At 38.7% G+C, this 17469-nt stretch overlaps 1 protein-coding gene across 1 annotated transcript in view; it reads right to left on the bottom strand.

The window, feature by feature from the left end:
* The window catches only part of lrfn2b (leucine rich repeat and fibronectin type III domain containing 2b), a 196932-nt gene that overhangs the window by 126365 nt on the left and 53098 nt on the right, over positions 1–17469 (bottom strand). Inside the window, exon 3 of the mRNA XM_088089559.1 lies at positions 3797–3857. The gene's annotated coding sequence lies outside the window, so the exon portion shown is untranslated. The remainder of the gene's footprint in view (positions 1–3796; positions 3858–17469) is intronic.

Genomic DNA, 17469 nt, shown 5'->3' on the forward strand with positions numbered 1-17469 from the left:
TTATTGTTCAGAATGATGACTCGGCAGCTTCAGTCTGCTGTCTCAAGAACATTAACCCTTCAAAAACCTGAGAAAATTGGCTTGATTTCTTTCAAAAAATGGGGGCAAGTCAAATGGCAACTTAATAAGGCATTGCCCAAAACAGAGCAAAAAAAAGGTGCTGAAAATGAATTTATTTATTTTATAGATTTTATATTATTTTCTATAACTTAGTTTTAAGTATAAAAATATTTCAATCATTAATATAGTTTTCTGGGGATTCTTTTTTTACTATTTTTTTGATAATTTTCTAATAATCTAAACCTCTTTTTTAAAAACAAATTTTTCGGCAATTTTCTTATCACCTAATATCTTGCAATCATTGGGACATTTCTTGCAAAGTTGGTCATTGACTTTTTTCCCCCATTTTTTATAGAAAGAAATCAAACCAATCTGCTCAGGATTCAAAAGGTTAAATAGCTTGTGAAAGGCGTCTAACTGTAGCACAAGAAAACTCATGCTGATCCAGGTTTCAAAGGGTTAAAAGTAAAACTTTTTTAAAAAAAAAAATTTCAGCCCTTTTTCAACAAGCTCTGTGTGATCACAATGTGTGCAGATGAATGTTGTTTGCTGTTACACCGGATGATAAAAACACCTAATCGATAATGCATTTCACATAATTGAGATAATGAAACCATGGAGCTCATTGGAGCTCAATTATTCACAACCAACTTTCAGAAACCAAAATGGTTACTGGATTTGTAGTAAAAACATAATGTTTGGAGGTATGAAGGAGTCAGTATTGTGAGGCACATGCAGATGAAGTTTGTATGCCAGTGTTGTAAACCGAAATTAAACTACAAAGACGGGGATGCATGAGGAGATGTTTCGACTGCCCAGCAAGAGAGCGCTCAGTCTGGAAGAACAACACTATTGCCACTCCCTCCTTTCACATGCTGACGGTTGCCCCGATAACCCACCGAGGCTTAGCGGGCAGCACAGGAAGCCCGACGGGTGGGCTGTCACAAGAGTCTGTCACTCATTTTTTTCTCGGTGTAACAGAAATACTGTTTCCATTCCACTTTGATGTCTTTTTCTGATCAGTCCAACCCAACATTTGCTGGTGTTTGACATTAAAGGGCGTCTCGGAAGATTTTTTCTTTTGAGCAGCTGAAAGGCTTTTAGTGTGAAATGTCTGGAGGAAATGTTGGGTTTCTCTGACTTCTGGGAAAGTACTTTAAAGTGGCTCTTCGAAAAAAGAATTCACTCAAAAGAACATGAGCCTTAAAAGCTACAGTTAGTAACTTCTATCAAAACTAACTTTTTGTCATATCCAGTGAATGTCTCACCATATTCTGATAATAGTACATAATGAGGATAATCTTTGAAAAAATAATCATGTTCCTCTGCTTCTGTTTTAAAGGGTTAAAATAACAGAAAACATAACATGTATTTGAATGTTCCTGTATTGTGCGGGTTGCCCTCTTCCCTTCTACATAATTCTCTTAATATTGTCATTAAAAGTATGTTACGGGAAAAAAAATGAAAAAATACGTTTTTAGTGCTTTCTTTAGGTCAATTTGTTGTTTTTTTCTGGTTTTTTTTTTTAACTTTTCCTTTCTTTTTTAATTCATCTTAAGGTAATTTTCCTGTATTTTTGGGGGGGGGCATTGTTACAATGTGGTCAACCCAAGGTTTCAGAGGGTTAAGTTGCCTTTTTCTCCATGTTTTTGACAAAAATGAAACTAATTTGCTTGGAGTTCTGAGGGTAATTTCCATCCAACGAGCTGTATCAAAAATCAGTTCTGCAGTCTGTATGTGGGCGCTATAGAGGGTGAGCAGGTACAGGGCTGCCTTTGGATTGCATGGCGCGTAGATTACGAAGTATTGCACTCATGAATACAATCAAAACCCCGCAACACTTGGCCAAGCAAACCTTTTTGATGTTTGAAGCCGGTGTGAATAATGGATTGGTGACTTGTGGTGCGTCACAGGATGAGTTCTGCTGAGACTCAGTGATCTCAGCGGATCCTGCGCTTGTCTGTGAGAGCTGTCAGATGATCAGGGAGTCTGCACAGCAGCTCTTTGCCAGAGACAAACAACAACACAAAGCTGCTCAGTGAGTCCTGATGGGCTGCTGGCTATCAACCAATCGTGACATACAAATACAAGCCATCGTCTGCTCTGCCACACTGTCCTCATGGTTTCAGATTCAGAAATGTATGTTTGCAGATATCCGGAGACTCTCTAAAGATAGTTGAGAAATCAAGTTTGTGATTGTTTTACCCTTTGAAACCTGGATCAGCATGAGTTTTCTTGTGCTACAGTTAAACACCTTTCACAAGCTACTTAACCTTTTGAAACCAGAGCAGATTGGTTTGATTTCTTTCTATAAAAACGAAGTTAATGACCAACTTGGAAAGGAATATCCCAAAAATTGCAAGAAATAAGCAAAAATGTGAGAAGAATATTACCAAAAAAATAGTTTAAAAAAAGGGGGTGGGGTGGGTAATTCCAACTTCTATTTAATTATTTACACCCTCTGTTTATTTTAGTTGATATTTCTTAGAAACTTGTGTTATGCTTTTTATGCACTTACTGTTTTGACTTTTGTTGGTTAATATTTTTTTTTTCAAATTTTTTTTAACAACCTTCTCAAGTAACTGAATCATTAGTATTGAATTTTTTAAAATTATATACATATATAGTTAGGCTTATATTTTAGCACTCTGGTATGTAAAGCACTTTGAGCTGCATTTTAAGTATGAATACAAATGAAGTGTTTTTTAAATTACTATAATTAAAAGAAAAATGTATAAAAAAAAAAAAGGGAATAAAATGTGCAGATTTATAATTTAATCATTTCATTTCATATTAAAAATTCTGATACAGACAAAAATTATATAATAAATATATAAAATAATTTTTCAGTGCCTTTTAAGACATTGTCTTGTTTTTTTTATTTTTAACATTTTTTTCTTTTCTTCAAGTAATTTTCTTGTAACTGTTTTTGCTCATTTTGGAGCCTTGTGTTATTAAGTTGTGCTTGTTTTTGTTCGAAAATGTTTTTGTTGTAACTTTCAGAATTCTTTTGCTAATTTTGGACCATGTCTTAATAATTTGTTCTTTGCCTCCTCCCCACGTCTTTGAAAGAAATCAAGCCAGTTGGCTCAGCTTTCGAAGGTTTAAGATGTTTCCACAAACAAATGCTGGAACTGTCCATAAAACAAGGCCTGCTGATTGCATTAAGTTTGGTTGGCTCTGGACGGGCTGACGTGACCTCAATCCGCTGCCTCGCTGGCTGCCTACTCAGATCATGGTCGTCTCGGCCTGTAAGAGCTTCTCCTTCATCAGGTCCGGCTAAAGCCTCACACACACACTGCCCATCACTGGCATGGATTAGAGGGCTACTGACTGCACACGTCTGAAGCTGTCTGCTCGCACTGAGTCATGAGAGGCTGCAGCAGCTCTTCCTAGACCCAAAACATCACCTGAAAACCCTTAAGTCGCGAGTTTTTTGGTAGAACTTATCCTCCTTAAAACATAAGCCCCTGAAATCCAGCGCTCTGTGGAGCATTATCGAGTCAGGGTGTAGCTTATGAGTCTGAAAGTGCTAACAGAATTAAGTTTACTTTGAAGTTTTGCATACAACATGCAAACCGAATCTCAGCCAGGATACTAATGAGCTGCTTAGAACGCTCAAACTTCTGCTTAAGCTCTTTGGCTGCTTGTTATCTCGTGATAAGCAGGTTACTGTTGGAATGCATTTCATAGATGACCGCAAAGTTTTGTCAGCTGATGACAACTTTTGACTCACCTGTTAGCTGCAGAGACGTGGTTGCAGGGACGCAGTTTTACAGCAGGTTTCAAGGCCATCTCTGGAAAAGAACACAACAAAACATGGAATTTTAAATGAGTCCAGTTTTACTGAAAAATGCTACATTTGGTGAAGACAGCAGGGTAGTAACGTATTACAAGTGATGCGCATAAGTAAAAAAATAACTTTTTTTTAAAAAAAACTTTTATTCAGTTTTTCATCAAAAACAAAACATAAGACAGACAGGGTCATCACAGGTGTAGAGAAATGCATAACATGTGGAAAGAAAATTGGATGAATCTGGGTTACATTCTTTATCAAAATCTATGAGTCCTTAGTGTCCGTGTGTATCAGTTGGGGTCCTGGAGGATTTTTGATCCTTCACTCTGTTTAATGTAGGTCCTGAGTGTTCCGTATCAGGGAAGATGTCTCCCATTCTTTCTTAACTTTATAGGGTTTTTTTAAGGAATGAGAACATTTCGTGTTCATTTTTCACACCCTGAGCCTTAAGTGATTTTTGACCATGTTTTGGTCCACCTGGATTTATTGTGTAATAAAGATTGTATAACACCAACCCTGTAATGCACATTCTATCTCTACGCATAATTGTTTTCAGGGAGGCCTGAGCCACAAGAATATTTGTGTTGCAGTGATATCACTTTAATGTTAAAATGTTTAAAAAATGTAAATAAAAATAAAAAATTAAATATCAGTGATGGGACCATAAAGACGAAAGAAAAACAAAACAAAAATTTTATCTCATAGATTTTTACTAAAATTACACAGAGCAATGAAGAGCTACACTTTTTTGTTTGCACTTTTTTTGTGCAGCAATTCTTATGCCATTCTTCAATGCAGTCTCTGTTTGCAATGAGACAGACGGCCACATCACAAGATTTGCACTTCCAGTGAGTGGACTGACCTGCCTGGTCTGCCTGCAGTAAAACAGAAACCCATGAGTGGTCAAAAGACTCTTGTAGAGCATCATCTATGAGTATGGATTACTCTGAAAAAGCCCCGCAAAACATGCACGAGTTCCAGGCTGGATAGGACAGCTTCTGTAAGAGCTACATGTGCACTGAGAGCGGCATGGGAACAGCACAGTCACTAGTTTCCAGCAGAAAAAAAAAGTAAGGATCGATAATGATACTATGAGCATAGTCACATGGGACAAGCTCAGCCTAAACTCCCGCTTTTTGCTTGAATATATTTTTGAGTCAGTGATCTACTTTTTTTTTGCCTGATTTGCCATTAAATCTTTGTACAGCTCTACCCAACTGCAGAGACTGAGTGTAAGGTCTTGAGAAAACATGAGGAGCAACTTGAAACCTACTGCAGATACCAAGAAAAAGATGTACCACCTGTCTTTTGACCACAATGCAATGCTTGCAACACATTCTTGCTCCCAACTCATCAAATGCAAATGCCTGGTTAATGGCTCTAAATGCCAAAATATGACTCTATGTAACCCTTCGACATCTGTTTTGGACTCTCAGGGAAAGTGTTTCAATTTATGCACGTTTCACTCATAGACTAGTAGTCGATCCAGGTTTTAAAGGGTTAATCAACTCTTTGTTTAAGCTCTGATTGTGTCGCTGTGTTGAATCCTTCCCATCAGACCTACTAAGTGGAGGCTCCACAGAGATTCAATGATAATGAGGTGAGTTTGAATTCCTGGACTGGCTGGAAAACAGAGGTAATTATGCAGTGACTAAGCAATAACTTAGTGAATGTAAAGCAGTGCCATTTAAAGTGAATGTGTGCTTGCAGATTCTGTCCTCCGAGCTCAACAGCATTTTAATCTTTTGTCAGCGGAGCTTCATCTTATTCATCCTTGAAGTGCAATATAAAAACGTGCAGCCTATAACGTTTTCTTTACTCAACAAATCTTAATAATTCCATTCATCCATATTTGTCCCTTGTTTTACCAGAGCTGCATGCTTTAACACACGCTTCAGTTGTACCAAATTAAATATGTATACCCATACAGCACTGAAGCCAGCGTGTTCTTTGTACTTCAATTTTCACTGAAGTATAAAAGGTCTGCAAGTGACAGCTGATCCTGGCAATGCCTCTCTTCTGACTAAAAATGCCACCGCGCCGGTGTTTCATCTGTCCCTGTCAGGGCCTATATATAGGCCTTCAGCGGGGAAATGAATAAACATCAGCGTGATCTGTGTGTCTGCTTGCTGACGGGGCCGTCCTCAGTCACTCAGGTGGGTTGACACTGTTGCCACGGCGATGGCATCTCTATTCTGCCTGTCAGCCTCTAAACATGCTTCAAAGGAGCCGCCAGCGTGGCTCTGGCATGTTCAGGGAAAATTAAACATCTTTTAATAACGTGCATCACACTCAAAAAATAGATGAGATCTAATGGTGAGTGGCCAGTTTGCTGCTCTATTAAAGAAATGGTTCACAGTCTGTTAATCATGAAGTATGTTTGCAAATCACATGAAGGGAATCATGCAAAAATGTGAATGTAGGCACAGTATTGAAACAGTCGTGTCATAGTCTCCCTAACCCTTAGGGAGCATTTGTCTCATTTGACCCACTTTTTATTCTTCATTTTTGAAAAATTTTGGCTGTGTTCATGCATATGGAATACATTTTGGCAAGATTGTGTATTTTTGTTTAATCTCATACAATAAATCTAAAATGCACTGTGGAAACGAAATTGTTACATTCAGACTGTTAAGTGCAAAAAATGCTCCATTGAAACCAATTCAAACTGCAAATTTTGATCCCACAGCCATCAAAACATAAAAACTAGCATTGTGTTATTTCTGGGTGTCATTCTGGGCTCTGGCCTTGGAATTTGTCATTTACTATTTTCTACCAGATGACATCATTTTTACCATATTTGGCATATGGAGAAAATACATGCTATTTCCAGTAAGTGCACTTTCACAATCAATGTTGCTGAAAATCATTGACATATCCCAGACTGTCATCCTCAAAAATAAATAAATAAATAAGTAAATAAATAAGAAAACCTAAAAATAAATAATAAATAAAAATAATTTAGCATATTGAAAATAATTCTATTTTTTTTTCTTCAAAAATATAGTGGCATCATGACAAAAACCTGGTATTTAAAGGGTTAAAATGCTGAAATTAATTAATTTTTGACATTTATGATTAGGACTGATGTTGGTTAAATAAAATAAACTCAACGAAAGTAGAAAATCATATTAATGTATAATATTTTTAAAGCTTGATTTTGAAAAGCACATTTTGTGCACAGAGCGATACGCTGAGTGTGTAGTAGTAATTAAGCAGGCCCTAGAGGTTAACTGATGTGCAGAATCTGTATCAGTCATGTTTAACCCTATGCGCATGGGACTAGTGAGCCCTTCACATGGGGACCTTTGTTTAATTTTTAATATTTGTGAAAGTTGTCTGTGATCTGAGTCCGTGTGAATCTGCCATGACCATAATTTGTCAAGTAAAATATCCAACAGGATTTACCTTCCATGTTTTGTATGGAATGCAAATGTTGAATTTGAGCCACTGAATATGTATAGCTAAAATCTGACACTATTAAATTCATAGAATTTCAGTATTCTGCAATGAAACCTATGTATCTGAATTGATTTGTTTTTTAAATCACCATTTGAAATTAAAATCTGACATTTTTTGAGTTGAGTCAAATGCTCAATTTGAAAATTTATTTTGTTTCAATGTTCAAAAATTCTTATCCAAAAATTCAATTTTTTTCATCTCAAAATAGTGAATCCATAACAAATAAATCAAGATAAATGGTTTTTAAAGTAAAATATTTCAGTGACTACAATGGTGTTTCAGTTCGTCTGCCTCTTTTCCAGTTGGAAATTATCATTATATACACATCCTTATCACACAGAATTATACATTTCTAAATCACATGAGATCCACTGGCAAGACTATTCCTGTGCAAACAGGGCTTTAGTTTAACTGATAAATTAAAAAAATTATCTAACCTGTGGCAAATGAATAAAGAGAATGAACCTGTTCAAGTTTCATTATGCAATCAATATTGAACTCAACTCACTTGATAGTAAGTGGGGATTTTGTCAGCACTTAAGTTATGATATAAGTTCAGATGACGACTGCTTTTTGTAATGGTGGCAGGCTCCAGAAAATGAGGAAACAAACCTGGAGAATGTTTTATCTGATACATTGTGTTTGGCAGTGATGGTAATCAATCCATTACATGAAGTGGTGTCCTTAAAGAGTAACATCCTCATATTCTACTCGAAAAAATGCAACAGAGGAGTGTGAGGCAGCAGGCTGTTGGAGGCATTTTGTAATGCACCTCAGCATGATACTGATGCCAAAGGCACCCTTTAAGCATTTTTTAAGATGCACTGGTCTTTGAAAGACCTCCAATGTAAACCTATCGGCAGCAATCCTTGACACTGACAGCATCTGACAAAGTAAAAAGACTGAGAAAGTCCACTGAGGGAGGAGGTCATGGTGAAACTGATGAAACAAACACAAGACTTTCACCCAGGAGACCACTGTTCATATCCCACATTGTAAAAAGAATTTAATAATGAAAGTTAATGTCTGGGCTGCCTTAGAATTTTAAATTGACTGAATTTGAGAAGTTAAGGTAATTTTGTGATGATTCAACTTCTCTTCTGTGCCAAAGTTGAAGAAATACCCTTTTATTTATTCCGTCTTGAAATATCAAATTCATGAGAATGGGACAGAAGGGAAGTCACAATGACGTTGACCTTTTGATAACAAACTCTTATCAGTTCATCTTGAAGGAATGTAGATGTTTGTGTGAAATTTGGGGAAATTCCCACAAAGTGTTCTTGAGATATCTTGTTTACGAGAATGGGACAGATATAAAGTCTGAATGACCCTGACCTTTGATCACTAAATTCTTATCAGTACCTCTTGAGTGTAAGTGGATGTTTATGACAGACCTTGCATATGCTGTTCATGAGAATGGAACAGATGTGAAGTCACAATGATCTTGACCTATGACCACAAAGTCCAAAAGTTAGTCTTGAGTAAAAGTAGATGTTTGTGCCAAAGTTGAAGACATGCTCTCCAGGCTTTCTTGAAATATCAAATTCATGAAAATGGGACAGAAGTGAATTCTCAAATTCTCACCTTTGATCACCAAAATAATATTAGTTCATCTCGAGTGGAAGTGGATGTTTGTGCCAAATTTGGAGAAATTCCCTTCAAGCTTTTTTGATTTATCCTATTCACAAGAACTGGATGGAAGTAAGGTCTCAATGACACTGACCTTTAACTACAGTATTCCAATCAGTTTATCTTTAGTGCAGTGCTGAATTTGGGGAAATTCTCTCCAGGCTTTCTTGAGATATGGTGTTCAGGAAAATTGGAAAGATGTGAAGTCAGAATAAACTTGACCTTTAACCACCAAAGTTTAATCTGTTTATCTTGAGTGCAAGTGGATGTTTGTGGCAAAGTTGAAGAAATGCCCTCCAAGCTTTCTTGAAATATCCAATTCATGAGAATGGGACAGAAGTGAAGTCACAACGACCTTGACCTTTCATCACAAAACCTTATCAGTTCATCTTGATTGGAAGTGGATGTTATGCCAAATTTGAGGAGATTCCCTTCAAGCTTTTTTGACTTATCCTTTTCAGGAAAATGGGATGGAGGGGAGGTCACAAAGACCTTGAACTTTGACCATCAAATTCTATTCGATTCACTCTGAATGCAAGTGGACTTGTGTACATGCGTCTTCACAAGAATGGGACTGACAGACAAACAGATCAGGGATGTGCAAGATTAGTCATCTCGGTAGTTGAGATAACATTCCTTTAAAGTGATACTACCTAAGCCTTGATTCTTCAGATCAGGATACATAGGCCTACATATCCCCCAGAATCTCCACCAATTAGAGGGTAAGGGCAGCCTGTAGGAAGCTTGAAATTCCAAACCTGAAACAGCTACAGTATTTGCTGCTTGAAAGCAACCTAGACAGTTTATTTGTTTTTTAAATCTGTTCAGAGCTGAAAAATGGGGGAACAAACATTTGATTTGCGCTCGTATTGCATGCCCACTGACTTATCTTCATGAGTTGGGGATGAAAGTGAGAGATGAAGGATTTGCACAGCAAGAAACAGCCATTAAGGCCGATGATGAAGTAAACAACTTAACTTTCTTAGCAGCTGTGTCACTAAGACAAATACCTGTGTACACACTCGCCGAATCTCACTCGGAAAGTGACTGATACACTCGTGTATGATTAATGAATCCATTTGCAACTAAGAATTTAACTGGTGCAAATTTGCATGCACACAAGAGAAGGAGAACGAAGAGCAACGATTTGGTAACCAGTTGAGGTAGCTGATAAGTTGTTTGCACTTATGATGTATTACTGGCTGCAGGGCAAACAAGTATCTATGGCTGACTCGGGGAAATGCTCCAAGCTTATTCTGGGCTTCAGACTGGAGGGAGCAGATCCACTTAGCTTTCCACTGCACTGCCTCCTATTGCTTCAGCCATTCAATTGACAAGCAGCCAGCCAGCAAGAGCACATTAAATTTAAATCTGAGCATGATGCATGCTTATCATTCCTGACGGCCCAAATGAACTTTTGTCACTGTCAGCCGCTGAGTAAAACAAAGCAAAAACAAGGCAGGAGCAGTGCAGTGTGCACTGAGTGTTGGTGCAAGTCTTCACTCTCATTTACATTCCCAGATCAGAGTGAGTGTGAGGGGATATTATGACTGTCACCGTGCCAGTTCACCAGCGCCAGCTCTAGCATAGGTGGATAGCGCTGAAAATGCAGCATCCCCAATATGCTTTTAAAAGCAGATTGTGTTAAATTTACATTTCAGGAAACACTGAAATGCCTGAAAATGTTTATGTAATGAACAATGTATTCAATGTATTGTACATCTAAAAGCACTGATCAAGTCTTTAGATGAAACCACAGCCTTTTCCACATAATGAAAGCGGATGTCATGGCCTGAGGATTGGCTGCCAGCGTACGGCTGTGGCACACAGGAAGTCCAGTGCAGTAAGAGGTGTCTTGAAGCCGGGCACCCTGTGAAATTCATTCATCAGTGGTTTTGAAAACCACCCTTGCAAAAAAATACAAAGGAACTCTACCACCTCTCATCTCTGTCTTTAGAAGAACAAAAAACCCACTAACACCAGCTGACATCTGGCTTTTGTATGTAATGGGAAAAGTTACAGTAGTCATGGGTATTTTATCGGATCTGATCACGCTACTTTTAGCCCCTTTAAACTGTGTATTGTCTTGAATGTGACAGAGACAAAAGCGAAAAGGCAAACTGGTCTGATGCTGTCTATACATATTTCAAAAGGATCTTCCTGTGTCAAGAAAAACCCACATACACTGCTAATTTAGGTAGAAAACAGGTATATTAGTCTTGTTTACAAATATACGCCTTCCCTATGTTTTTCTGTTTTTACTAACAGATGCCACAGCTAAACAGAATGGCTGCAATAAATGCAGTGAATTACACAAAATCCAATGTTAGAAATAGCCTCTACATGAAGTCATGGCTAAATATTCTTTCTCAAACAGAGAATGAGGGCGTCTTGGACGCAATGACAATCTACAATCATAGCAAAAAGATTGCAGCTACAGCAATTTGGAGTCCTGAGACTCCTACTGTCCCTGGGTAGACATGTTACCGAGGTCCAACGTTTGAAATGCAAATTCTGGACGTGTTTAAAGTGTGCACCATGTACCAGCACTGGCCCTAGACAGGTCAGGAGACTAGGAAGTGCAAAATCTTTGGTCAAAAAGTCAAAATGTCCTCTTAGATTAACAAAAACACAAAAAGAATCATTGTGCTGCCCAGGGTTTTTTTCAGCACTGTGAGCTGCGGCGAAAGCGGTCCATGCCGGCGGACAGTGCACCTCCAAAGCAGCTGACCTCCGCATAATGTCTATCCTGCCTTTAGTGGACTGTGACCAGCTGTGGTGGAGCAGCTCCTCAGTGCAGCAGCAGCCAAATGGCACCTCGTCACAACAAACACAGACAGCTGTGGTAGGAGGAGACGGTTAAGAAGAAAGCGAGTAAGAGAGACAGTAGGCATGTTGTGCTAATTGTTTTCTCATCTGTGCTTTGATAAACAGTAAATCCATCCAAATAAGTGCCATATTGCTGTTTTTCTAAACTACTGTAGCTGCAGTCTCTTTGCTATGGTTATGGATTGTCATTACGTCAAAGACACCATCATTCTCCGCTCGAGAAAAAATCATTTTCTAGTGAAAAAAAAACTATATGGCTAAAGATTCATGGAGCAGTATAATAAACACATCCTCTTTGTAACTGTCATCACAAGACTCCCTGCAACAGCTCTTAAGTGTGTATAACAAGTCAATAACTGTTAGATTCAGGTGCTGTGTCGGATCAAAATAACTGTTAAAAGGCTACCCATGCTGTAGAAGCTCTGCTTATGTCACTGCAGATAAGACAAATATAATCCTGCTGCTGTGTGAAGTTGAAATTGGAATTTTTATACTTTTGAAAAACACTTGTATATAATATTTCTGATAAGAATCAGCTATTAATCTCACCCACAGGCTCTGCCTTAAAGGCTTTAAAAGTTAGAGACACTGTACCAGCAGCCGCCTCTGTCTCTGACTGGTCCATGCAGAAATTGGGAAGTAATTAACAACTTGCGCAAATTTGCAGAAGCCGTCAGCTTCTATTGGCAATGGTAGACCTAATGGCTATAATTGCGTGGGGGAGGAGGGGAAGGAACAGCACACTTGGGCACACAAAGTCTAATGATTTCCCTTCATAAAAACACGTTAAATGCTGCTAATTGTCATTGCATGTAAAATTTGTTCTAAAGCATGTTCTCTGGTAATAAAATGACATGAAAGTTTGGTCATGGCTGCAGGGAAACTGGGCCGCAGCAAGCAAAGGAAAATCCTGCAGAATGTAGCTGTTAGATAATAATTCAGAACAGTTTTACAACCAAAATGTGTAAAGTAGGAATGTGTGGAGTATTGATAATGTGAGATATGTTCACGCTGAAATATGTGCTAAATGATGATGATTATGTGCGCATGATTCATCCATCAGAGGAGAACATTTCAACCTAACGGCTGGCTAACATCATCTGCTGCATGTGATCATTGAGCAGCTTCGGCGGAGTCACAGCTTTGGTTAAATACCTTGCTCAGGGGCACGTCACAATAGTTACTGAAGCATGGCGAATTGCCAACCATATTAAAGTCATTATACATAAGTGACAAAGTAGGTCTTTTGTAACCTTTTTAATGCTTGGGTCCTTTGAGGTCTCCCAACCTCCAGGTCCAGTTTGATGAGATAAATGTGAGGGGTCGTGAAAGGATAATTATAAAGGTCACATCACTCATCACTCACAGAAACACTCTGCCTGGCATCAGCTATATAATGTTTGAGAAACAGAAGCCTGTTACAAAACAGACCTTTGGAATTGGAAAGACTTGGATGTACAAGACAGAGAGAGTCTACTGTGTAAAATACAGGAAATATTTCCATAATAATGAAAACATCCCTCTGCCAGTTTGGCGACCAGTGAGTGGTGCGCTCTTTCAACACGGATGTCCAGGTCATCCAAAAGTTTCAGTGATGAACGGATGAAACAAGTCATAAATCCTACTGTGTCCCTCTTTTCGGAACCCTCTAGAGTACCGTTTATCCATATTTAAATATGCCTCAACTTTAACTCCAAGTCGTCACATTTCGCAGCTAACTTTGGCTCACGGTGAAGTAAAAAAAGACACTGATATCTGTATGGAATCAGTGACAGAAAGGCTGCAGTTGAAAGTGGATTGGTTTGATGAACAATGGTCCCCATTTATGTCTAAATGTCTTGTACGGGCAATAGAAGACATTTAGTAACACCCCCCCCCCATCTTGCAACACCTGCTGTGATTTTAATACAGCCATCCTTAGAATTTAGTTGCTCTCATTTACATATGTCTAAAGTTTCTGTTGTCTCATTTAAGTGTCATCACTGAGCTGTGAGTCTACTGCATTGTAAAGCAAAAAGTACTTGTGAAATGGGAAATATTTCTAAAGAAGTTTTCATTGTGCTCACACTAACATCTCGATTTGTACCTTCCTTCATCAACAACTGGTTTGTGCTATTGCCATGACTACAAAATAGAGAACAGTGGGCTTGGATGGTATGGTGGTTCCATGACTTCATCACTTCCTGAAATTTAACTGGGGTACATGAGGGGATAAGTATCAAGCATTAGCACCACCCTCAACCCCCCCGACAGCAAGTGTGCTACTTACTTTTAGCTTTTCACGCCTGTTTTTCTTATTAAACAGAAAAATACAACTGTACACCTTTCGAATTCTACTTTCTCTTGGTCATGGAAGACTTACAAGGTTTAATTGCCATGTGAACTCATAAAACAAACTTGATTCAAGCTCTACAGTAGCAAAATAAAACCAATACCATTTTGGATACTCAAGTCCACTGTTCCAACAATCACAAGCTCCGGTTTGGTCCAAATAAATCCTTAATGCACCAAGTTAGATGTAAAAAACATGCTCTTATTCCCCAAAGTCTCTTTCTGCCTGCTGGCTGCTGGCTGTTTACAGTCCTGTAACTTCTCCCTCCACCACTAGCTGTTGCTGTGTGTCCTCCAGCTTAGCTGCCTGTTCCACCAGTAGAGACCAGAGACTGAGCTCTGAGTGTGCTGTGAACCACACACAATGAGTTTAACAGAAAAAGGAGTGCCTGTATTTATGATGGTATTAAAGACATTCCTTCAGGATTTCTACCTACCCTGATATACCATAATACCGTGATACTGCCCAAGCCTAGAGAGCAGTATTTTACAGTGTGTAACAAGTTAATTACAACACAAATCATTTCAGTGTCAATGTTTTTATGTCTCTCTCTCTCTCTCTCAGACACATGCACACACATCATTACTGCTGTCATTATTGCTTATGATCTGGTTGAGATCCTCTTCATATCCGTCATTTAAATTTATTACTGTTGAACTAGTTATGTTTGAATAATGAGCACTCTCATTTAATCAAAAGTGTAGTCATTTTCCAAGCCATGGAAAAGATAATAACTAATACCCTTACAAGTGTTTCAGTCTTGGATTTTTTTTTATGTACAGTGTAATGACAAGACTATATTTACAGTATATATGGAAGATTACATGTAACAAACTTATTGTTATTTGGTTGGGGGGTGCCTTTAAGATCACTGTCGAGATACAAATTTGCACTCTGCTGATACTGTACAGCAAACAGAAAATATTAGTTTCCATAATAATAAAAATATCTCCTCTGGAACACTAAGCCAGACATGCAGATGCCAAGAGCTTTCTCCGCTTTCTCTTGCGTTTCATGTACAGGTCTGCAGAGAACATGGATTTACAAAGCCTTAAACACACAGCCGGCAGCATCCCAAGGGATGCATCAGATTGAGATGCAGCAAGTCAAAGAACAGTACGATACATAAGGACTGCTCTCCAAGTGAGATGGAGCTAGTCGAACCACCCAAGCGCACATTTTTTTTTAATGTTATCTTTATCTGAGCCAGGTGTAAGTGACAGCTGGACTTTCTGGACATGTTTTAAAAGGTACACTATGTAGAATTGTACTAAAAACTATGTATTGACTTATACAAAAGTAATCACTTGTAACCCATCATAGTGTATTTATAAATTTTTTTTTTCACCCGAAAAAGCTCAGTCAGGCCATTTTACTAACTGACAATGCTTGGCAGCAAATTGTACTGCCATGGAAGGTGACTTTTGGCGTCCGTAGCTTGCGCCAAAAGCATTGGCAAAGTGGTGGTACATGGCTGATTTTGCCTAAGAATGGACTGGAATAAGGCTTTATTTCATTGTTTTCCTGCAGTGGTATGTATCCATGCAGGCTTTTTGGTTTCATTTTCTCATAGTTGTGAAAAATTTGTCTCCAGCAGAAATGGAGATTTCCAAGACCAATATCTCAAAGAGGGAAATGAGAAAATATGCTTTTGTTTTGCTTTGTAATTTGGGTAAATCCACCCTTTAGCTGTTGTACAAAGCCATTGTACCACAGAGTGTGTTTGATTAGAGGCACTTCAGTGACTCCTGTGCTTTGCGGCAGCCACAACACTATCATAACTGTAATAAGAGTAAAGAAGTGGCTGTGCGCTATTACCGCTGTGTGGAAACTACAGAAAGCTTTATGGCTCATCACGGAGCAGTAACACCGAAGGCAAACCACAGAATACAGAGAGATGTGGCGGTGCTCAGTTTAGCACGCTGAGCTTCCAGAAGTGTGTGCAGGTCCTCCCCTAAGCAGTGACCTGTTAGAGTGAGAATGCTACAATTAAATAGGTTGAGCACGCTAATGCCTGAGACCCATTTGTCTTTCATGCCAAGTTGATCTGATTAGCTGGGCTAAATCCAGGGACCTCCACACACACACGCACACACATGCACACACACACATGCACACACACACACACACACACACACACACACACACACACACACACACACACACACACACACACACACACACACACACACAGATGTACATCCTCAGAGGCACTCTAAGAGCAACACTGTGCTTCACAGACCTGAACGTGTTTATGTCCCCTGGCAGACACTATATGGAGACTCATGGGAGAATCCAGGTGCATATATTTCATGCACTGCTCCCTCAGTGGCTTCCTCGTGGGCAGACAGGGAGACAGACCCCCGCTACTTACTGTTAGTGGTCGATTCTTAATGTTGCAGCATGTTTAATGTACTGATACTGCAAATAGATAAGTCCACGTGTAAAAATTCCCACCTCCTACTCCTATGAATCCCATTAATAACAAATATGCTTATGTTGTGACAAGTCAAATGCTAAACTCCAACACATGCTTGGTTAAGACAATAAATAAATAAATAAATAATACATAATAATAAACAAAAATAAGAGAAAATATGTTCCTCAAATAAAAATAAAAAAAAAATAAATATTTCTTGCAATGAGCAATGATGGTCTTTGATTTTCTCTTTCATAAAAGAAAATCAAAATCAAAAACAAGAAAACACTGGTGGCTCCTCAAAATCAATGAATGCTTAAAATAAAAACAAATCGTGGATACAAACAAAAATAAGAGAAAATTTGTTCACATATCGTTTTTTGCATGAGGCCCGATGTATTAGGAGCACCCTGCCAATACTGAGGCGTGTCCCCCTTTGCAATAACCACTCTACATTGTGTTGAAGTTAAAAAATGCCTTTTTATTTCATCCTGCTCCCTTGCTCAGTATGAGCCGGAGCTCTGCTAAAAACCTGTAACTGCAAGTTCTTTTCAGCCTCACAAGTTAATGCGTTTTCGTCCCCTGAGTCACAGAGCACCCAAGCTGTGTATTTATGTTTTAATCGTTTCCGCCAGCTATGAGAATGAGTCATCATACCCAGCACTCCCTGCTGCAAATATGTAGATGGTAAGAAGTGAAATTTAAACTATAGGAGGAACAGAAATGCACGGCCACAGTGGCGAGGTGAGATCACCCACACACACGTTAAGAACATATACGTCTGCTAAGCACGCACATGCATGCATATACAATCCCAGCATGCGTTCTCACAAGCTTAGAGCTTCTTTCTGTCAGCATCAATCCTCTCTTGTCTCTCAAATCCATCCGCAGAGACGTTCATCATCAGCACGTCTCCTTACCTGCCACTCGCTTCTTTCTCTG

Source organism: Plectropomus leopardus, chromosome 16, assembly GCF_026936395.1.
Source record: "Plectropomus leopardus strain MGB_pleo_1.0 chromosome 16, ASM2693639v1, whole genome shotgun sequence".
In the NCBI taxonomy this organism is placed as follows: Eukaryota; Metazoa; Chordata; class Actinopteri; order Perciformes; family Serranidae; genus Plectropomus; species Plectropomus leopardus.